Source organism: Myodes glareolus, chromosome 7 (genome assembly GCF_982192425.1).
Source record: "Myodes glareolus chromosome 7, mMyoGla1.1, whole genome shotgun sequence".
Taxonomy (NCBI): Eukaryota; Metazoa; Chordata; class Mammalia; order Rodentia; family Cricetidae; genus Myodes; species Myodes glareolus.
Window position 1 is genome coordinate 28,329,414 of NC_142032.1, and position 21,936 is coordinate 28,351,349.

At 41.9% G+C, this 21,936-nt stretch overlaps 1 protein-coding gene across 3 annotated transcripts in view; it reads right to left on the reverse strand.

Annotated features, from left to right (window-relative positions):
• Stambpl1 (STAM binding protein like 1) overlaps window positions 1-20,816 on the reverse strand; it is a 51,392-nt gene extending 30,576 nt beyond the window's left edge. The window contains exon 1 of one of the 3 annotated variants that reach the window (XM_048438862.3): window positions 20,368-20,816. The gene's annotated coding sequence lies outside the window, so the exon portion shown is untranslated. Of the gene's footprint in view, window positions 1-20,295 lie in introns of all 3 variants that reach the window. The other 2 variants (XM_048438863.3, XM_048438861.3) reach the window with 2 other exon arrangements.
• Between the last annotated feature and the right edge of the window lie 1,120 nt (window positions 20,817-21,936).

The window sequence follows — 21,936 nt, forward strand, 5'->3', positions numbered from 1 at the left end:
GCTTACAGCTCTCCCTTCCCTACATGGCCAGCTCGATTACATGATGCCCAACTGCAAGCTCTTTAGTTTTTCCTCTCATGTTCCCATGAACTATTTTAACCCCAACACACCTGTTCTCACCCTAATATTTTTGTTAACATATAGTTTTTAATAGGAGTCCTTTTTCCCTGTGTACCCACGGTGAGCTAGCTTCCATCTCACAAAGATGTATATATGACATGCTCCACCCACTCCTCCCTCTCTTGCCAGCTGAAGTCGCATGCAGGTGAGGTGTGTCAGGATGAGCCATGGCAAAACAAGAAAAGAGGAGAACATCTTAGTTTGTTCATACTCAGACAATTTAGAGGTGCTGTGGAATAATCCTTCCACACACTAGGAAGACGTATTCCTTTCATTGTTAATAAAAAGCTGATTGGCTGATAACTAGGCAGAATTTTTGGGCAGAGAGAATGCTGGGCAGAAGGGCGGAGTCGGGAAGATGTCATGAGATGCAGAATGAACAGGATGGGAAGTATGCATATAAGGTAAATGAGCCTCGGGAAAGCACATAGGTTAATAGAAATAGGTTGCTTTAAGTTACAAGAGCTAGCTAAAAACAAACTTAAGCTATCGACCGAACAATTAATAGCTAATATTAAGTCTCGGTGTAATTATTTGGGAGCAATTGCTGGGACACAGAACTCTGCCTACATAGAACAGTGGTTCTCAACCTGTGGGTTACGACCCTTTTGGGGAGTTGCATATCAGACATCCTGCATATCAGATATTTACATTACAATTCATAACAGCAGAAAAATTACCTGAAATAACAATGAAAATAGTTTTACGTTTGGGCGGGTCACCTCAACATAAGGAACTGTACTAAAGGGTTGCAGCTCTAGGAAAGCTGAGAATCACTAACTTAAACGCAGACAGCTTTGAGTGATTGTGTAGGCAGCTGGACCAGCATTCTACATAGGCAGTGACTCAGGAAGGCATAGGGAATATGTCCATGCTATACAAAAACCCAAGCCTGTCTTTGCCCTTCTTTCCCTAGCCTTAGCGTCTGTCTGGTTGGCTTCTACCATTCCCCTATCTCCCATCAGCCCCACTAGAAATGGCCCAGATTGTAACATCGCACTTACCCACCCAGAAGTTTCAGGCTTCCCCAGAATCAATAACACACAACCCTCAGGTCTACAGTGAGCTACAGTCCCAAATGCCTACCTGTGGTTTTCATCAAGAGTGAATTTGGTGGTTTGCAGTAAACTTTAAGTTTTAAGTCAATTATCACAATTTAAAACTGAGAAGGTTTCATATAAAAACCGTGTGTGTGTGTGTGTGTGTGTGTGTTGTATGCATCTATACCTGTTCATGTGTGTGCACGTGCAAGTGCAGGTGTGAATGTGTATGTAGACAGCAGAGGTCAGTGTAGGGTTGTCTTCCTCTATTGCTTTCTGGCTTACATATGACAAGGTCCCTCACTGAACCCAAGCTCTTGAATGCAGTAAGGCCAGCCGGCCAGCCAGTCTCAGAGATGTGCCTGTCTCTGCTCCTACTGCTGGAACTGTATGCAAGCATGCATCACCATACTCAGCCTTGGAGTGTGTGCTGGGGACACTAACACGTCGTGTAACATTTGCGTGGCAAGCTAGTCGCCAACCAAGCCATCTTCTCAGTTCCAGATTTCCAGCTATCAAGCTCTGGTATCAGTGAGCCTAAGACCCTGAGTATTTAGACACTTACAGTAGTGAGTTGCTTCCTCTGTGACTTGGGATCAGAGAAAGAGAAGCAAGGCTTTGATGAGGAAACCAAAGCCATTTTCATTTATTTATTGCCCAGTAGGAAAGAAGGCAAACAACTTAAGGGCTAAGAAGATAAGCAAATGGTACTTCATGGAAAGAAGAAATTCATATAGCATGAACTCCACAGGAGAGCGGGCTTGAGGCTGCCTGTTAACACTCACACTTCCGCAGCTCACACAGCAACACAGGTTGACCATTTCAAGTGCTAGGGACACTGCAGCTTGGAGAATCAGAAATACACTGAAGCAGAATGTCAGAGGCAACACAGAAGTATCGCATGCCGTGCAAGAAGAAAATATAATTGCTTGTTTGAAGTGAAGGTCCAGTGTGGCGCATTCACACAATGCCAACAGCCCCATAGTCCCACAAGCTGGCGGTGAGCTTGGTTCTGACATCTGCTTGTTAGCTCCCAATGTGCCCCCCCCCAAGTTCACAATGGCACTCACAAACAGCCTGACCTGGTCCCACTGCTCTCACACCTACAGCTGTTTGACAGCACCCATCAACAAGGTTTGATTTAGTCTCAGCTTGCTCCTTAACCTTAGTCCCAGTTCAGCCCACATTCTTCAGGTTTGGTAACAGTGGAGTTACAGCCACAAGGCATTTAACCTGGAAGACGCCCTCGGGAGTCTCGTTTGCTCTGTAATTTTCTGCGTTCTTGCGTTTATCCCCAAGCCCTCTCCTCCACAGCCTCTAGAAAATGTTAATCATTCCCTCTGAAACTGACCTTTTACAGAGGTGCAGTGAGCCTCAGTTTCTTGCTGATCCTGACAGAAGGCTTGGGAACGTGAGTGCCCAGAAGTGTGTGTTTCAGCTAACCCCTGTTCCAGAGGACCAGTTGGCAGCAGTCCAGTGAAGGAAGAGAGCCACCTACTGCCCTATGTATATCTATGACAAAAGTGACCACGTCCACGAACCTTCTCCGAACGACAGTCCACACACCGTGCTCAGAACACCAGGCCATCTTTCCAACCAACAGTAGCAGCTTCTTGTCACTTGATGCCCATCTCATTATCTCTAAGTCTTAACTGCCCCCCAAGACTGGAGAGCGCTGTGATTTTGTCTTTTAATATATGTAGCAAATAATGACAAGGATGGACAGAAAAAAGTATATGGCTGGTATTTTGTGATTTCTTTCAGTCTTAATATTTTTTCTTTCCTTGCCCTCTGTGCCCACATTTCCTGTCCCTCTGGTCCCCTACCCACCCCCCACTTCCCCACCCCTCCACTGGCCCCACTCCCACCTTCTGAAGGGCAGAGAATGTTCAAAATCTAAGGTCTCACACATTGGACAGGTACTCCAGAACTAAGTTACATATTCAGAACAATTTTGCGTTGTTGTTAATGTTGTTTTTGCTTTTTTTTCAGTGTCAGATGACTTAATTTTTTATTTAAAAATATACTTTGAGATTGTTGTTTTGTTTTTTTCAAGGAGATGTACTTAAGCTCAGAATTCTGACCTACTTTCATCCATAAAAGCAGTATTTTCCAGAATACAGAAAGGAATCTATCAGACAGTGAGCATTCTCCTTGGAGACCTCACACTCAGGGAAGAGCTGGGGACATCTTTACCCGGCTGTGTCCTTTTCTCCCCGAGTGCCACAGTGGCCTGGATAAGTAGGTAAGAGGGGCCAGACTCTCGTGCCATCTGCCTTGGTTCTCACTGGCCAAATCAACAGTTTTTCTTGGTCCCCACCGGGTTAGAGCTCATTTTCCAGGAAGAAAAGGTGCAGTTTACTTAACTGGAGACATGTAAAGGAAATTATTGTAACCCAGGCCTTGAGCGGCAAGGGTCAAATCTGATTTAGATAACCAGGGAGGCCTACTCTAGTGCCTTCAATGACAGAAGCACAAAGGACGACTTCTTAAGTCATACTCTTAAAGATGGGGACCTGATGGAGGGGGGTAATAAGGTAGGCACAGCCCCTCTACCCATTTTTAAAGATTCTGAGAACAGAACACTGTGTGTAAAATATTCATCTATACTACTCACACGAAGCGTGTCAGGACCCAGATGACATCATATCTATACCAAAATATGGGTAAGGTAAAGACAGCATGCACAACTAGAATTTGCCAATTACTAATTGACTAATAAAGTTCTTTAAAGTTGCTAAGACTTAGAAATTCCCCCAAACACTACCGAAGAACACATTTCCCAAAGATAAAATAAAGCTCTGGGGAAATGAAAGTATATGAATGGAGACGAAGAGGCAAGACCGTGGGAACCAGCTTCCACTGAGGGCTTTTTTCCCTCCTGTTAACAACTATACTTAAGATACTTACTGGGCACCAGGTTTCTATGTCATTCCTGCAGGTATGTCCTAAGTAAACATTCTACACAGAGAGCTTTGAAGCTGATCAGTCAGCAAGACTGAAGAGTACTATTAACCACATCATGACTCGTGGAGAGCGGTTACATTTTTTATATAGATTTACTTATTTTATTTTGATGTATATGAGTGTTTTCCTGCATATGTGTATGTGTACCACGTGAGTGTCTGGTGACTCTAGGGGTCAGAAAAGGGCATTATATTACCTGTAACTGGAGTTACAGATGGTTCAGAACCAGTATGTGGGTGCTAGGAACCATGAATTCCAATGTTTTTACACCTTTAAAGTGTACTATTTTCTTCCTTTCTCTTTATTGCAGGGGTTCTCAACCTTCCTAATGCTGTGATCCGTATGTGGTGCTGACCTCACCCAACCAGAAAATTATTTCGTAGCTCCTTCATAACTGAAATTTGGCTATTGTTATGAATCGTAGTGTAAATATCTGATATGTGACCCCTGTGAAAGAGTCACAACCCACTGGTTGAGAACTGCTGTTCTACTTACTGCCTTCTAGGTAAGAGCCAGTTGGGTTCTAGGCTGAGGAGGAACTAGTAAAGTGCTACCTGTCTCCTTTAACATAACACACAATAGCAAGACAGCCACCATCATGGTAATAAGTACTGCTAATAAGTACCTCCCTTTCCTAATGGAATCCACCATCAACACACATGGTTCAGACTGCTGTGAATTGGGCCTGGTCAGAGTTTAACAGACACACAAGCTTACACGTAAGACCTGTATCCCACAGTCAGAACACTTGAGTTCAAATTCCAAGCCTTCTTAGAGTGAGGTAATGCTTGACAAACATACAGCACAAAACTCACTACCATTCCCCCCTCCATTTCATGCATGAGGAAACAGAAACTTCTAGAAGAGGCAATAAAATTGAGCAATGCTGGAGGAAGGAAGTAAAACAAGGAGCCCAGCGTTCTGTCATAGTCCTATCATGATAGCAGTCATCCATTAACCTTTGAAAGTCAACAGTAAGGTCCAGAGGAGGGTCAAATCTGTGGGCCTCAGGCAAGACTGACAGAATTGACTATAGAAAGGGGACTCTGGTCTAGCATCATAAATATGACTCATAATCTTTCTGCCCAAGATATAAGATGGGCATTCATTTACACTTTTTTCATAGGCAGAATGATTCGGTGTCTGTACCTGGCCATCTGGTACATGTAAATAAAGAAATCTAAATGCACACTTATGCTAGTAGGACATGGTTTAATTCAAAGTATTCATTAGCTTTTTTAAGATAAATACTAAATTTTGTGATATTCAAAAGACTTCATAAACTTACAAAGAGATTTACTAGTAGGGGAACAACATTGTCATCTTGAATATATGGTGATTCTGAGCTTTTTAAATATGATAATTAATATATAATATAAAATGTTTGGTAAATAAATTTAAGGTGTCAAGAAGACACTTGGATTTAAATGCTGCGGGAGTATCTTCTGCTGCTTCAGCCAATAGTCGCTGAAGCACGAGCCCATGGTGCTGTGGGAGCGCCTTCCGCTCCGTCAGCCAATAGCCGCTGAAATACCAGCCCACTGGGGCGTGGTATATTTCTCTTTTAAAAAGAGCCACAGAGCTCGGCTTGGGCCTCTTGGTCCCGGCTCCTGCTCCCGGCTCCTGCTCCAGCGACTAGGCTCCCTTCCTGACGGTTTATGGTGTATGTAAGTTTTACCCCCCAAAATAAATAACCCTTTAAAACATAACTGGTGTGGGATTGATTCGCCGTTAGTATATGAGCTCAGAGACAGAAGCAGCAGGCACAGGGCCCTACGTGGATATTCTATAGCTGTTAGCTTAGAATTTTTAGGGCACTCTTGATTTAAACACATTTTTCTCATCATAAATTCAGGATGATAATTTTACTTTCCTGTTGGCAAATCAAAAAACAATTCGGAAACTATTCATTTCAAATATAAGCCATTAACTTGCTTCCCTTTATTCCAAATTGCTTTTCTAAAAATTCTATTCAAAGGTACTTAGTTCAATGAACCCATATTTAAATGACATCATTTTTTGTTTGTTTGTTTGTTTGCCAAGATGACTGAAGCTCTGAGATAAATAGGACCAGTCCTTGGCCGTGACTGATTTTATTTAATTTTCATAAATTTCCTAAGGAGAGTTTTCCAACAGACAATGTTAGTCTGACATTGCTATTCGAAAGCAAACAAAACAAAACAAAGGCCAGATATCCTGGAGCATCTGTGCACTGCTTCCCCAGGGTACCAGGTATCCTGGAGCATCTGCCCACTGCTTCCCCAGGGTACCAGGTATCCTGGAGCATCTGCGCACTGCTTCCCCAGAGTTCTCCAGCCACAGGCCTCTGCCCTGTTCAGTGTGCTCCTGTGAGCAGTTGCACAGATGTTTGGTTTTTTTGTAGATGAACTCTTCAGTGCAGAGGAACAAAAGGCTGTCGAATAAATGTGCCCACAGGGTGGCGGGTTGGGGTACTGAGAATGAACACAGGGTTACCCATGTGCCCTTTCATGGCACTGGCACTCTCTAGTAACATACCAAACACTTCTCAGGAGGTCTTTATGTCAATGGAGTGAGTGCTTAAAATGTAACGATTATCTGGTTCTGTTATTATCTCCACCCCTGCCTTCCTCCCCTGTAGGTGACATCTCTCTCATGCTAATGTAATGTTTATTCTGACTGTAGTTACTAGACTACCTGGACCATAGTAACATGGGAGAGAAGGGAAATGCTGGCAATGACAGGTAATTAGGTCCTAAATGGGTCAGAATTTCTGGGAAGTATGTCCCTAACCTCCCTCTCCCCTCTCATTTTTTTTAATGCAACAGGCCAAGATATGTTTACTTGCATCAAAACCTGAGACACTTCATCAAGTAAAATTCTTCTAAGACAGGAACAGATAACTCTCTGAGCATGCCTAAGCTTCACTCGGCAGACATTGCTTTAGAAGAAGCTTATGGTTTTCATGATTTAGAGGTATCTCTCCTATTCCTCACCCCTCAATCTGCATCCCAAATACTGATTTTTTCATCTCTGCAGTTAACATATCTTTGTCCTATGAAACGCAGTGTTTTTTCATGGCTACCATTTAATCTGAGTTGCAGCTGTATTCCTCATTTCCACCGAGGCATCCATCCTACTGTGATTGCTCACTCAGTATCATCCAAGGATAAATATACCTTTCCTCCAAAGACTTCCTTTTCCAAATAAATTTATTTTCTGTTTACTTAGTCATTACTACTTCTTAAGCTCTGACCATGAACTAGAAGGTGTTGAAACAATGGAGAACAGGAACACAGACCTGTGGGAGCTTCCTGGACTTACAGTATCCTGGTGACAAGGGCTATGACAGAAAGGTAAAAGTGTTAATCAATTGGCTAATAAAAGATCATGGAACCTACTTCAAAATCAATATAAATAATCAATAAGAGGTTAGCATTTTTTAAACAAAAATATTGCAGAAGTGATGATATGTCCCTGGTGCACATCATTGGATTGTTTGGTTATTGAAGAAGTGAACTTTGATAGTTTAGACTATGTCAGTTTTTCCTCTATAAAGAAACCATTTTCTGAAATGCAATTAAAAAGCATTTTGTAAGCAGCGATGATAAAAGTATGCAAATATTTTGTTACCAGCTACCTTGAGCAACTAAATATAATTTTTTTCTGAAACAATCATTGCAACATTTGAAAAGGGTGACGTTTTTATTTACATTATTCCTTGCATATTTATTAGTTTAGCAGGATTTCTTGGATGAAAGCTGTTTTATTTTTAGATAAAGTTTTAAAAAGTTAAGTTGGCCGGGCGGTGGTGGTGCATGTCTTTAATCCCAGCACTCGGGAGGCAGAAGCAGTCAAATCTCTGTGAGTTCGAGGCCAGCTTGGTATACAAGAGCTAGTTCCAGGACAGGCTCCAAAGTTACAGAGAAACCCTGACTCGAATAAACCAAAGAAAAAAAAGTTAAATTCTCTAATGACTCTGTCCATGGTGAGAGAAATACTAAGGATGAACACAGGGCCTCTCATACCCTAAGCACTCTACCCCAGCAGCCATCTATTGTTTGATTAGTAGCTGAAGTCTAACTTGTTAAGGCTAGCTTCCCAGATCATTGCTGATCTAGTGGAATCGTTAAGAGGTGCAGCCTGGCAAAAAGAAATGAGGTCAGTAGGTAGAACCATCCCTTGATGGTGATATTGGATGTGCAGACATGAGTCAGTCTGTCTCTCTGTCTCTATCTCTGACTATACTCTCCTTTGCACTTTCCTCTCCTCCCCCACCGTCTTTTCTTTTTCCTGGCCTCCGAGAAGGGAGCACATACTCTCCGCCATTTGCTCCCCATCTCTGACTTGTCATAGACCCCAGGTTTAAAGGAGACAGCTGACTGTGAACAGAAACAATCGCAGGAACAAGGAGTCAGCATAAATCTTCCCCCCTTGTCTATCTCAGGTATTATACCAGGGAAGCAAAGCTGACTAAGATGAATCTTCAAACTCACCAATTTTAAAAATATGTCAACCTTATTTTTTTTATTCTGATATAATTATGGTTAGACTTTTTTTTGGATAAATAGCTCTTGATTATGTCTAATTTACTATAATATAAAAATAAAATAAGACATATTTTTTTCCCTAAGAAAAATACCCTTTTCTTTGTCTCAAATTATAATGGGGAAATCACCCATGAGTCTCCAGAGATGTATTCAGTTTCTTGTTTAATTTTCAATTCTGGCTAACAAGGTAGTCTGTCCAAATAAGACATTAAGTACATATTTACAAACTTGAAATGATCAGGCTATGATGGATAAAGTCTCAGAAAACACAAGATGTGGTGGCCCAGAAAGGAAGCAAGTGCATCACAGCATAAGGAAGCAGTCCAGGTCTGAACTAGAGACAGTAAATGGAATGGGAAATACAGCTATGGGCAGGGGGCATTCTGAAGACTACTCAAGGAACTTGGGGAAAAAAACCAGATATAGTGGGAAGCAGAAACATTTTATATATATATATATATATATATATATATATATATATATATATATATATATATATATATATATATATGCTGCTGGTGCCAGCAGAGGCAGGGACTGAAAATGTGCTCCTTACCAAAGTCCAACCAATCGCATAGCACACACAGCAAACCCTAGAAATAGATACTTTGCATTTGTCCCTCCCTCAACTCCAGACTCCACCTACTAAACATACCTGCATATCAGATTTGCTCTCCAAAATGCCTCTCAAGATGGCATCTTCTAGCTTATCAAGAGGCCTCTTAATATAACTGTCACTTTCTCTATTCACATTGTTAGAAGCACTCTCGTACTATGTCTGTCACTACCTTGTTTCTCTCTGATTAATTCTAAATATGACATCTGCCTCTTAAATACCTGCCTCTGACATTGTCATTTCCGTTGTTAATATCATAGGGCAGTTTCTCCATACTTTAGAAATATATGTTTTAAGACTCCTCAATGGATGCCTGAAATTACAGACAGCACCAAATTTTTCATGTATGCTTTTTTTTGTTTAGCATATGTATCTATGACAGCTTAACTTATAAGTTAGACACACAAAAGACTTAAAATAACTAATGGAAAATTATAGAATTATAATATATAAAAGATTTAATGAGGACATAAAGTTGGTTGTGTAGGGTAAGGAAAGTGCACCTGGGAGGAGTTGGGGGAGGGTTAAATATGACCAAAATACATTGTATAAAATTCTCAGACAACTAACAAAAAAATTAAAGAGTGATTCACGAATCTGGAATTGCTTTCTCAAAATGTTGTATTACATTCACTTTTTTTTTTTTCCTTCTTGTCACAGGTAGCTGATACCAAAGAACTGAATGACATGCATGAAAAGGGACAACTGAATATCTATGGTAGGTTCTGCAAAGGTCATTCTGACCCAGTTGCCTCTTCACTAGCCTTCACTCACACACTTGTTCCACACATCAACATATTCAGTTACTGAGAAGCATCATGCAATGTCAATGCAAATATCCCCACAAGCAGTCAACATTTCTCCTCCCAGTGAGGGCTTAAACAGCTCTTCTTCAAGCAGCTTTGGTGGTTTGAAAGAAAGTGGCCTCCAAAGGGAATGGCATTAACGGGAGCTATGGCCTTGTTGTAATAGGTGTGGTCTTGTTGAAGGAAGTGTGTGGGTCACTGTGGAGGTGGGCTTTGAGGTCTCATATCGGCTCAAACCATGCCCAGTGAGTCAGTCTACTTCCTGCTGCCTTCTGACCAAGATGTAGCCAGCACTATGTCTGCCTGCATGCTGCCATGTTGAACCATGATGATAGTGGACTAATCTCTGAAACTAAGCTACCACCTCCATTAAATGTTTTTCTTTATGAGAGTGGCCGTGGTTGCGGTGTCTTATCACAGCAATAGAAACCCTAACTAAGACACTAGCAGACTAGTTTATACTCTTGATTATATAGGATTGAATATACATCAAACAGGCCAGAATCAACGGGCTTGTTACAAAAAATAAAATAAAATAAACAACAACAATAACAACAAAAAGCCGGCAATTATTTTTGAATTAAATATTTCAAATGTTTGTATTAGCTCTGCAAATTGCACACAATGTTCATATTCAGTCCTTAAAATCCTCCCGTAGCCATCTTCTGCACTTTCACCTCCCTACCCACCTAACTAAATCACAAACCTGCCTTTTGTGTCACCTTCTCATGCTCTTGGGGGGTGAGGCCTGCCCTGGAGTGTAGTTGGCCGACCAGGGGTCACATCATTAAAGAAAGACAACTCTCCCTCTGCCAGCAGCTGCCACATGCTTATAAATGTTCAGTTAGTGCCTGCCATTGCCCCTCCATGAAGGGACTTTTGTCTGGCTTTACCTTGTATTGAAATGAAGTATTTTTAAAGTATCTAAATAGCATCTCTGAAAGTCAACAAGTGATATGTTAACAAAGTAAAATAATATTTGCATCACTTGCAGCTCCTATAATATCCATGATCATTACATCAGATGAAAATTTGCAGAGCAGTAGTTAGGGGACAGACATGAATAAAAATAAGCAAATGACAAGAAGAAGCTTATAGGCAAATGTAAACAGCTACGTATGATATGAAAAGGTATTAAAGCTCACTAGTAATTTTAAAAAATACTGAATTTCAGCACAGGGCTATAGGTCAGTAACTGTCCATTCTTTAGCCACAATGCTCCAGGTACAGGTTTTGGGTCTTTGGCACCAACAAAACAAAACTTTGAATTTAAACTAGGTCATTTTACTTACTGTACTGATAAAAATCACCTAACTGATCAGACCCAATATTGATCATTCTGAAGAATATATGTTCCTGTTGACCAAAAAGGTCTAATTTGAAAATTGTTCTTTAGATTCCTTGACTAAATAAGCAAACACACACACACACACACACACACACACACACACACACACACACACACACTATACACACACACAAGCATTAAAATATTGAAATAAAAGTAGTCATCCAAAGAGAAACATTTAAAAGAATCTGACAGATGAAGCTGTTAAGGAAGATTTAAATGCTTGCAGCTGGACCACGACATCCATGTTAGAGCCTTCCATAAAAAGAGCGAATGATGGAAAGCACCACGCCTGTAGTGAGTGCATAAGCATTGAACTTGCATGGGCACTCGGAGTTAAAACACCTGGTGCACAGCTGAATTTTCCTTAAAGGTTCCCTCAATGATGGCCTCACCGGAGACTTTCAATGCATTTCTTGTATCATTTGCTACAGTTGAACATTGACTATGTATGTTGTAAGAACATGGAAGTTCTATTTCTTTCAACATTTTGATAGTTTACTAATTGGTAAGGCAAGCTTCCCCCACAAGTTGAGAACCACTGTTCTAAAACAACATAAAACACTATATTGGTACCTGTTGACCTGTTCCTCCCAGCGTCCTAAATGCGTGACCTATCCACTGGGCTGTGCTGGGGGCATATTCAGCAAGTGATTCCAATGAGTACATCCACCTGATTCCAAGTTAATTTAACTTTTATTTATGTACTTGAGTTCTGCATCGATTCAGTGAGCAGTTTCCCTGAACCACAGAAACAGCCACACATGCAGGGCCTTTCCAGACCTTTCCAATCCCATTTTATCTCCTGGCTCCAGTCTTTTAATGTTAGAGGGAAAAAAATGGACAGTTTAGAACAAACCTTTTGGGGACAAAACAGACAGAAACGAGAACTAGAGCCAATCCATTATTAGAATGGAACATGGCCCCGTGGACAAGGAAGAGTTCTTTGGGTTTCGTTTTAGCCACAGAAATGCACGGGACTAATGCTAAGGGATACAGCCTTACAGGTAGGGCACAGAACAGAAAAAAATGAAATCACGAGGTCAGCAAATAAGAGCAATTCAACCACAATCCCATTACTAAATGTAGTTTTCTTTTTATTTTTTTCTTTTAATTAGAGGTGCATGGCTGATTACTGTTCAGTCATTTGAGCTTGAAATACTGTTCTAAAAGAGATCTGTACCAGGGTTCTTTCTGAGTATAAGCAAATGGGAAACAGGAAGTCAGCACAAAGGGAGCCAGAAAGGGTTAAAATGAGTCATCCTGACCTCCTGTTTCCAAATTAACCCAATGAATCACCAAGTCAACTCATCAGTGACTGATCTATGATGGCTACTTAAAGTTACCTCTCATAGGAACCTTTGCCAAATCTCTTGGCTCAACTGAGATGCCATTAAAGCATTAGTATGGCAAGTATTTAAAAACCAAAACACCAAATCTGTCATCTGTAGTCAAGCTAAAACTCAAGAAATTGAGGAGATTCTTTAGTGTAGAATGAAATTTTGGTTAAATAAAGAAACATCCAAATCAAAAGATGCAGATGTTACTTGAAGTGCCTTCAAGAAAATAATGCATGGTTTATGGAAAAGCTTTACCCAAGACCAGGAGAAGCTCTCTCATGCTGAGTGATACACAATATTGGAACTGGAGGTATATAGATAAATGGTCAAGTCTTTGCTTAATATGTGTATCCATGAAGTAAGTCCCAGCACTCAAATAGAGACAAACTGAAAACTAGGTCCCAGTTATAGACTTTGTAGGCCCATATTTCTTTATGGTGTAGCAGCCAGGCTCTGAAGCCACTGGGCAGATCCGAAGTGATCATGTAGCCCTGCAGACAGGCTGTCTCTGCCTGACAAAGGTCAGGATGTTTGCTGTTCCTTTTCTTTGTAATTTGGAGGATGCCTTATAGAGGTGTTAATTCAAGTCTACATGACAGGTAGCATACTCAGCAGACAGGTAGATGTAGAGAGCTGCGTGATGCCATGCCTTAAAGGTGGCACTGGTTTCTGCCTTCCACCTTCCCAATGGTGAGTGCTCTCAGCTGTGAACAACTCCATATATGGCTAACTCTAAGAATCTGGCTTGCTTACACATTTCTGAACCTATCTGTGTTTCCCACATGGCTTGCTGGGGTTGGCTACCCAGAGGTTACTTAAGCTGTAGGCTGGCTTTGCCCCGGGGGCGAGAAGTGTGAGAGGGGCAAGAGGTGTGAGAGGGTGAGAAGATTATTCAAGGGTCCTGAATAAAACCACAGTGAGAAGAGTCCAGTGTTGCGTCTTCCTTGCTGGCGAGGCAGACGTCACAGGTAGATGCGGACATGACAAAAGGTCATTCATCTGGTTACCTAGGAGACAGTATGATGTATTTTCTCGCCCAGTTTATGTATTGGTATAAAAGATGTTTGGAGAATAAACGCAGGGAGATCTTGAGGAAGAAGAAGCCTGAGATGCCCTTTTCCGTAATAATGATATAAACTGTGTCTGGTTATTCCTTGCGCCTCCGTACCAGTCGAGTTAGGGAAAATAAATATCTGTGTTGGAGCCACATGGGCTCTAACAAGATTTCTCAAAGTTACTTACAGAAAAAAATCTCAAAAACCTTTAATATAACATTGTGAAAACCCACATACATCAGTGATGGCAAACTAGATCCACCTGGAAAAGACCTGAAGGAACTGACTATAGCGATTTGCATTGGTATGAATCCTGGCTTATTAATATAAATTTCATTTTTTTATATTTCTTTATTTATTATGTATACAATTTTCTGTCTACATCCATGCCTGAAGAGGGCACCAGGCCTCATTACAGATGATTGTGAGCCACCATGTGGTTGCTGGGAATTGAACTCAGGACCTTTGGAAGAGCAGGCAATGCTCTTAACTACTAAGCCATCTCTCCAGCCCTTATTAATAAAAATTTAAGGTCAATTTTGTTATACTGTGTATATATATTTCTGCTCTTGAGTAAGATATTGTGATTGTGCAGCTCATTTAAAAATGTAATATATAATTAAGAAATATAATTAAATAGGGAAATAGAGAGTCATCTATAATAGCCAAGCTTATAGTCATGTTATATAGGTTTTCTAGATATAGAGAGATATAGTTCAGTTAGATATTCTTCAAATCTTTCAGAGACCTACAGAATATGGCATTTAAAATGTTTTAAGAATTTAGGACTTTTTCTGACAGAGACACATCTGCACCTGGCAGCACCAATTACTTCAAGAGGAAGATGGGCATCAAAGAGGCTCCTTATAGAGTTGGTTATCCATTTGGGCAAGAAACTGCTCTTGCTTGGACTGCTTGATGAACTGGACATGTAGGACCCGCAGAGAAATGACTGCTGAACTTTTCTAAAGGTGAGATGATCCTTCAGGGTTCTTGTTTCATGAAAGAGTCTGCTAGACATTCTTCAGGACACAGAAGATAGGGACTGAAAACTGCCAATATAGATAGAACTGTCTTCGAAATATTTTGCTTCATGGAAAAGTCTGTCAAATACTATGGGCCTGTAGGCTGAAGATAGATGCCCCAACAATACAGATAAACTTTGGGTGACTGTCCAGGCAGCGAGATGTCTCTGTCAACTTGAGAGTTTTTTAGAAGTTGTTTTAATGCACTTCCTGTTTATTTAGGTAATATATCCTTCTGAAGTCTTTGATAAAGTTGAAGAATTTATAGTTTTCCTTAGTCATGATAAAAGATAAAGTACATATAAATATTGTAATTGTAATTCTTGCTTGATACCTATTTTGTTATATGTAACTTTGCTATGTTAAAGTTAAAGCAGCTCCTTACAACACCATGTTGCGGCCGCTTGTTCATTCTGGCCAGCCGGAACTGAAATAATCACACAGAAACTCTATTATTTAAATCACTGCTTGACCCATTAACTCTAGCTTCTTAATGGCTAACTCATACATATTAGTTTAACCCATCTCCATTAATCTGTACATCAGCATGAGGTTGTGGCCTAACAGCAAGGTTTCAGCACGCCTATAGGGAAACTGCTCCATGACTTCTTTTTGACTCTGCCTCCTTTCTCCCAGCATTCTGTTTAGTTTTCCCCAACTAGCTCTGTTCCCCTATAGCTCTGCTATAGTCCCAAAGCAGTTACTTTATTAACCAATAATATTTACAGCATACAGAGGGGAATCCCACATCAACTGACAACTTCCACTCTTCACCACCTTGGGGGGGGTCTCCCCAGAAATAATTAAAATCTGGACTCCGAGAACTAGGTGCATTAAGTTAAGTAAGCCAAGGAACAGCTGTAATTTGTTTTGCCCGTGCTCTCTACAACCATCTGAACAAGATAAATAAATAAATAAATAAATAAAAAACAGAAGTAACAATCATTACTGCATTGTACTTGGAGAGCGGAAGCGGCATGAGACCTTGGGTCATGGGGGAGAGGAAGATAACACAGAGGTCCTCGGAATACTGATAGCCAATACTAGACCCGAAACCTACTGTAGTTTTTCAAACATCATATCCTAATCTCAAGCACAGCCATTGTCATGTATGTCAACTGTACCGTGCAAAGAACTCAAACAGAACTCATTCTTAAGGCAAATGTAAAAAGACAAGTTAGATGGCTCAGTTGGTAAAAGTTCTTGCCACTGCATCTACCCACTTAACTTTGATTTCCAAAACCTACAAAGTGGAAGAAGAGAACCAAAAGCAATTTTGCATTATTGTTAAAAGATACGATATTAATATATAGGTCAATTCTGGTAGCTTTCTAATTTTCATCCTGAGACTAGATTCCAAAAGACAGAATTTCTAATGGCTGGAGATGGAAAGTCAGAACTACAGCAAAAAGAAGACAAACTTCTAACTGTTGGGAATATTATGTTAAGGTGTGTTACTTTGTTTATGTTGCATTTGTTTAACTCTGTGAAGCTGCGATGCTTTGCCGGTCTAGAACACCTTATGATCTAATAAAGATCTGAATGGCCAATAGCGAGGTGGGAGAAAGGATAGACAAAGTTGGCAGGCAGACAGGATATATTGAAAGAGAAATCTGGGTGGTTTGGAGGAGTAGCCAGAGAAGGAGGAGGAGATCAGAGGCCAGTCATCCAGCTACAGAGTAAAAGTAAGATTAAGAGAACGGGAAAAACCCAGAGACCAAAGGTAAATGGGATAATATAAGAAAGCTGGCAAGAGCCAAGCCAAGCTAAGGCTGGACATTTGTAACTAAGAACAAGCCTCTGTGTGATTTATTTGGGAGCTGGGTGGCGGACCCCATAAAATAGCAAAAAGAGCAAAACCATCTTACTACTACTATACCTAATATTCCAAAAGAGTTCCCCAGACAAACCACAGAATTCACCTGTGTTTGGATTAAGGGACTGCTTTTCATAAATAAGGGTTAGGAAGGTACCACCCATCTCAATTTACTGTCTCTAGGACAAGTGCTTCAACAGACAAAATTAACACTGATTTAATTTAAAAATTAGAAAGAGAATCAAAGGAGCTGTGGTTTAAAGACTACGCAGCTTGCCAAATGTTAAACTTGCCTCTCTACTTGGCTAAAGAGGCAGGAGGACTGTATTCTCCAGCCAGTGGATTTGCTTAGAAATGCAAATAATTTCTGACAAAAGCCACACCCAGATGCAGCTCCATCCAGATTATTCCTGAATGGAACTCTGTGCTGTCAGCTCAGGACTTCTGAATATGCCCTCAACACAATCCAGGGGACAGTTTCTACGTTCAGGAAGCTGGGAGAAGCAGGTCAATAGATATCAACAATGTGTTTTATGTTGTTTTAGAATAGTGGTTCTCAACTTGTGAGTCATGACTCCTCTGGTGTCAAAGGACTTTTTCATAGGGGTCGCATATCAGATATTTACATTGCCATTCATAATAGTAGCAAAATTGCAGTTATGGAGTAGCAATGAAATCATTTTATGGCTGGGGGTCAACACAACATGAAGAACTTTATTAAAGGGTAGCAGCGTTAGGAAGGTTGAGAACCACTGTTTTATTGCTCCTTCCATTGATGAAGGTGATCTTCTTCATTGAATATATTGACTGTGCTTTGATTTGATGGAGTGTTTGGTGCTTCATATAAAGCTATGTCCAAAAAGAGAATCAAAATCAGAAGAGTCACTGTAGGTTAGGCTGGGAGGACAAAGACATTCTAGAACCGGATACTCACTTGACAGTTATTTGTTGGACAGCTGAAACCCATCAGCCCTAAGGGATGGAAAACTGACTTTGGTATTTTTAACAGTGGCCATGAGTCATTTCTCATAGTTTCCTCGGAAATACCTTATAAATTCTGGCAGACGTTAGGAAAAAAAACCTACTAGATTAAAGAGAAACACAGAGACACCCAGTGGGTTGATGAAAATGTTAACTGGCAAGACTTGAGAGAGGGCTCAGTGTGTAAAGCTGTTTGTACCGAGCTTGAGTTGCATCCCCAGGATACAGATGGTTGATAAAGATACCCAACTGCCAGATTATCCTCTGACCTCCATATAGTAGTGTGCATATGCACACACTAAATAAACAAGTGAAAATAATGTCTCTTGAAAACACAATGGCCAGGGGGACACTTGATATGTACTCAGGGATGTCTGCATTACTTCTGCTCATAATTTTGAGTAAAAATTAGCAGCCTAGATGTCCATCAATACATAAGTGGATAAACTGTCGTGAACCTATAGCTTTAATTTTACCCAGCTGTAAAGAAACATGAAATTATAATATTAAAAAAAATGGGTCACTGTGTTAAGTAAAATGAACCATTCAGACTCAGAAAGACAAATTGCATTTTCTTCTGTGTGCGGAGTCTACATTTCAGTTTACACACACACACACACACACACACACACACACACACACACACACACAGAGAGAGAGAGAGAGAGAGAGAGAGAGGATATGAAAGTGGAAAGGGAACCTGAGAGGGAGAAGTCTGTGTAAAGGGAAGGGGGAAGGAAGGAACACAAGAATAGAAAGGGAAGTATGGGGAGGAATGGAGGGATAACAGACCTAATCAGGAAGGACAGTGTGGGGAACTAATAAGAACAATATAATGACATACAGATGTGAATGTATTTCTTTGTATGTTAAAAATTAATTTGAGGATAATCAAACTTTCTTTTCTTTTTTTTCTTTTTTTGAGACAGGGTTTCGCTGTGTAGTCCTAGTTGTCCTGGAACTTGCTCTGTAGACCAGGCTGGCCTCGAACTCACAGACATCTGCCTTGCCTCTGCCTCCTGAGTGCTGGGATTAAGGGCATGCCCCACGACCATAAAAAATAGGCCTGAGAAGAACCCTTAAAGGAAGGGTCTCAACCAACCAAAAGTGTTAACTGTTTTTAACATTTCTTTAACATTCCATCCACCCCTTCAGCGACCACCCCAGAGACACCATTCAGACAGAGCCTATTCTGCTGCTGAGCACACCCACAGAACATGGGACCTCTCACTGTTCCCTCCAAATCACTACCCCTTTCAAATGGGTAAAGGACCGAGAATCTGCCTTTATAGGTTAAATGATGTATATTTTACTCAAACAAGAAGATAAAATGCTTCTTAAAATTCCCAAGAAACAACTAATGCATACATTACAGCTGAGGGGTACTCAACAGTGTATCCCCATGAACTAAATACTCTGCTACTTGGGCAGATGGAACAGATAACTTACATATAACTTACATCCAGTTAATTTTCCCGGTTGGCTCCAATAGCTGCCCCTGCCTTCGAATAAAGAGGCTCTAACAGGGTGGTTCTCAACCTGTTGGTCCCGACCGTTGGGGTCCAGCGACCCAGGGTTAGCCCAAGACCATTAGAAAACCCAGATATTTGAAAAACAGTTTGCAATAGTAGCAAAATTACAGCCATAAAGTAACAACGAAAATAATTTTATAGTTGGGGGTCACCACAACATGAGGAACTGTATTAAAGGGGTGCAGCGTTAGGAAGGTTGAGAACCACTGCTCTAACGGGATCAGCGTACTGCTCAGACATTAACGTGCTTAAAACGATCTAAAAAACATTTCCAGCAGAGTCTGCTTACAGAACACATTTGTAAAGTTCAATTTAGCACCCACCAGACACACACACACACACACACACACACACACACACACACACACACACACACACACACACAAGTGCCCATTCGGAACACTACTTAAAAATTGAAACCGGAAGTCAAACATTCAAGTGTTAATTTGTCTGCTCTCCCAGACCGTGTTGACCTTGACGGAAACTCAAATTAACCTCATTTCTTAAAACACTTTTAAAACTCAAGACTTTGTTTAATTTACAGCGGCTAGCTGGATGTCTGGTAAGCAGCGTGCTTACTAGCGACTAAACACTCATTTAGGGAAGGCAGACCAGCCCCCTCCCCCCTAGACTAACCCAGAGTGGTTTTTTTCAATCCTCTAAATCAGATTCTGTTTCTTGAATTGCTGCTTCATTGTGAAGTTTTAAACTTCAGTTATTCACAGCACTTCGGGGTAGGTTGTTACGGGGAGTTCTGGAAAATTGTACATTTTGTGTGTATTTCCCTTGAGGCTTTTAGCGAACACTCAAGTTATTCTGATAAGAGAATATGTCTAAAGAGGCTAAATGGCATCAATGCAATATTTAGAAAGCCCTCTCCTCCCCCACCCTCCAGTATGAAGGTGTTTTACCAGTTCTCGCCCCCCCCTCCCTCCTTGACATCCCGCGCAGCCAATGTGAAGCCCCACGACAAAAACCAGTGAGGTGGGCTCTCAAAATTCTGACATCATCAGCAAGGATGCATCCTAAGTCTGAACCGGAGGACGCGCATCCGGGTCCCGGTCACCGCCCAGAGGCCAGGAGCCACCGTTCCCACCTTTCCCAGCAAGAAGAAACTAACCCTAGGGCGGAGAGGGGCGCATGGGGGCCGGGACCGCAGGGCGATAGGAAGCAAGCAGTCATCTCCACGCACCTCCGGGGCCAACGGGCACACGTGTGTGGCCACTCACCAGCAGTCCTGCGTGTCGGGTGTTCGCGTGGGATGGCGACTGTGGCGGCTTCCCCTGCGCGGGCCGCGAGGCTCGGGCATCCGTGTGGCTGTTGCAGCCGGGGCGGCGGTGGTTGCTCCGCAAGGCACCGGTGCTTGGTGACTGTGGCACCAGGCTGGGAGGCGCCCGCGAGCTGGTCCGGGCCGTGCCTCCTCTTGGTTCTCTCTGCTCGTGGTCTGACGAGCTCTGCTGCCTTCCGTGGCTTGGGCTCGTTCTTGGTGGCGGGACAGCCCCAACGCCTTTGCAAACCCACGCCGCACGGCCGGTGACCTCTGAATCTGTGGCGGCTCTCTCTGCGGCAGCAACGCGGGGAAAGAAATTGTCGCTGCGACGGTCCGGGCCTCCCCTGCCCCGGCCCCTGGGTGCCGCCTCCGCCTCTGCCTCCGCCCCCTCCTCCGTAGCTACAGCCTCCCACGTGCTGCAGAAAAACCTCCGGGGTGGCGTGTCCCTGCGGATCTCTTAGGGCCAGAGTGAAACGGTTGCCTGTGGTTCATCCCCTAGATAACCTGCACGCTCGCTGCCCAAGGTTGGACGGTCCAGCGAACCACCAGCGTCTCCTAGAAGCAGGGGAATAACTGGGCGATTTCAAAACTGCAGAGTACACAAGCCATGATGATGCAGCCGGATTTGCCGGTGGAATGGCTCCGGATATAGGATTACAGTTTATGTAGAAATCCCATTTTGAGATTTGTCTGTGACTAAGCGCTCCCGCCACGAAACACTCTCTGTCTCTCCCCGCCTTCATGAGATAGTAAAATACCAATGGATAACTCCTCATTATTACTATTACTCATATTACATTATCATCATATGCAGTGTCTTTAATATGGCCATGCACCTGTGCCAGACACACGCTACGTGCATTCTTACAGTCCCGTGTATAAAAATTGCATATTACATTTCCTTGAATAAGACATAAAGTTAAATTATTTATCTACGATTTTTTTTTTAAACTCAGCTGCAGAGTAGTAGAAGATGTACTTTAAATCTGAGAGTGTGGAAGAAAGAAGAGGGAATGAAGGAGTTGGGAGAAGCCACTGTGATTTGACATCTGTGCTGGCTAGTTTTATGGCTACTTGGCACAAGCTAGAGTTATCTGAGAAGAGAGAAACTGAATTGCGGAAATGCCTCCATAAGGTAGGGCTGCAGGCAGGCCTATAGGGCATTTTCTTAATTATTGATCCATGTACAAAGGCCCCGCCGACTGCAGGTGGAGCCATCTTCGGGCAGATGGTTTTAAATTCTACAAGAAAGCTTACTGAACAAGCCATGAGAAGCAAGGCTCTAAGCCGCGCTCCTCCACGACCCCGGATTGTTGCTGTGTTTAAGTTGCTTCTATGACTTCCTTCGCAAATGGACCATGCAGTGGCAGTGAAGTAAACCCTTTCCTCCCCAAGTTGATTTGGTCATGGTGCTTTAGCACAGATATGGAAACCCTAAGACTACATCAAAACTGCTTCTTTAAGGGAGCAGATCCTACCAACTCCCCAACA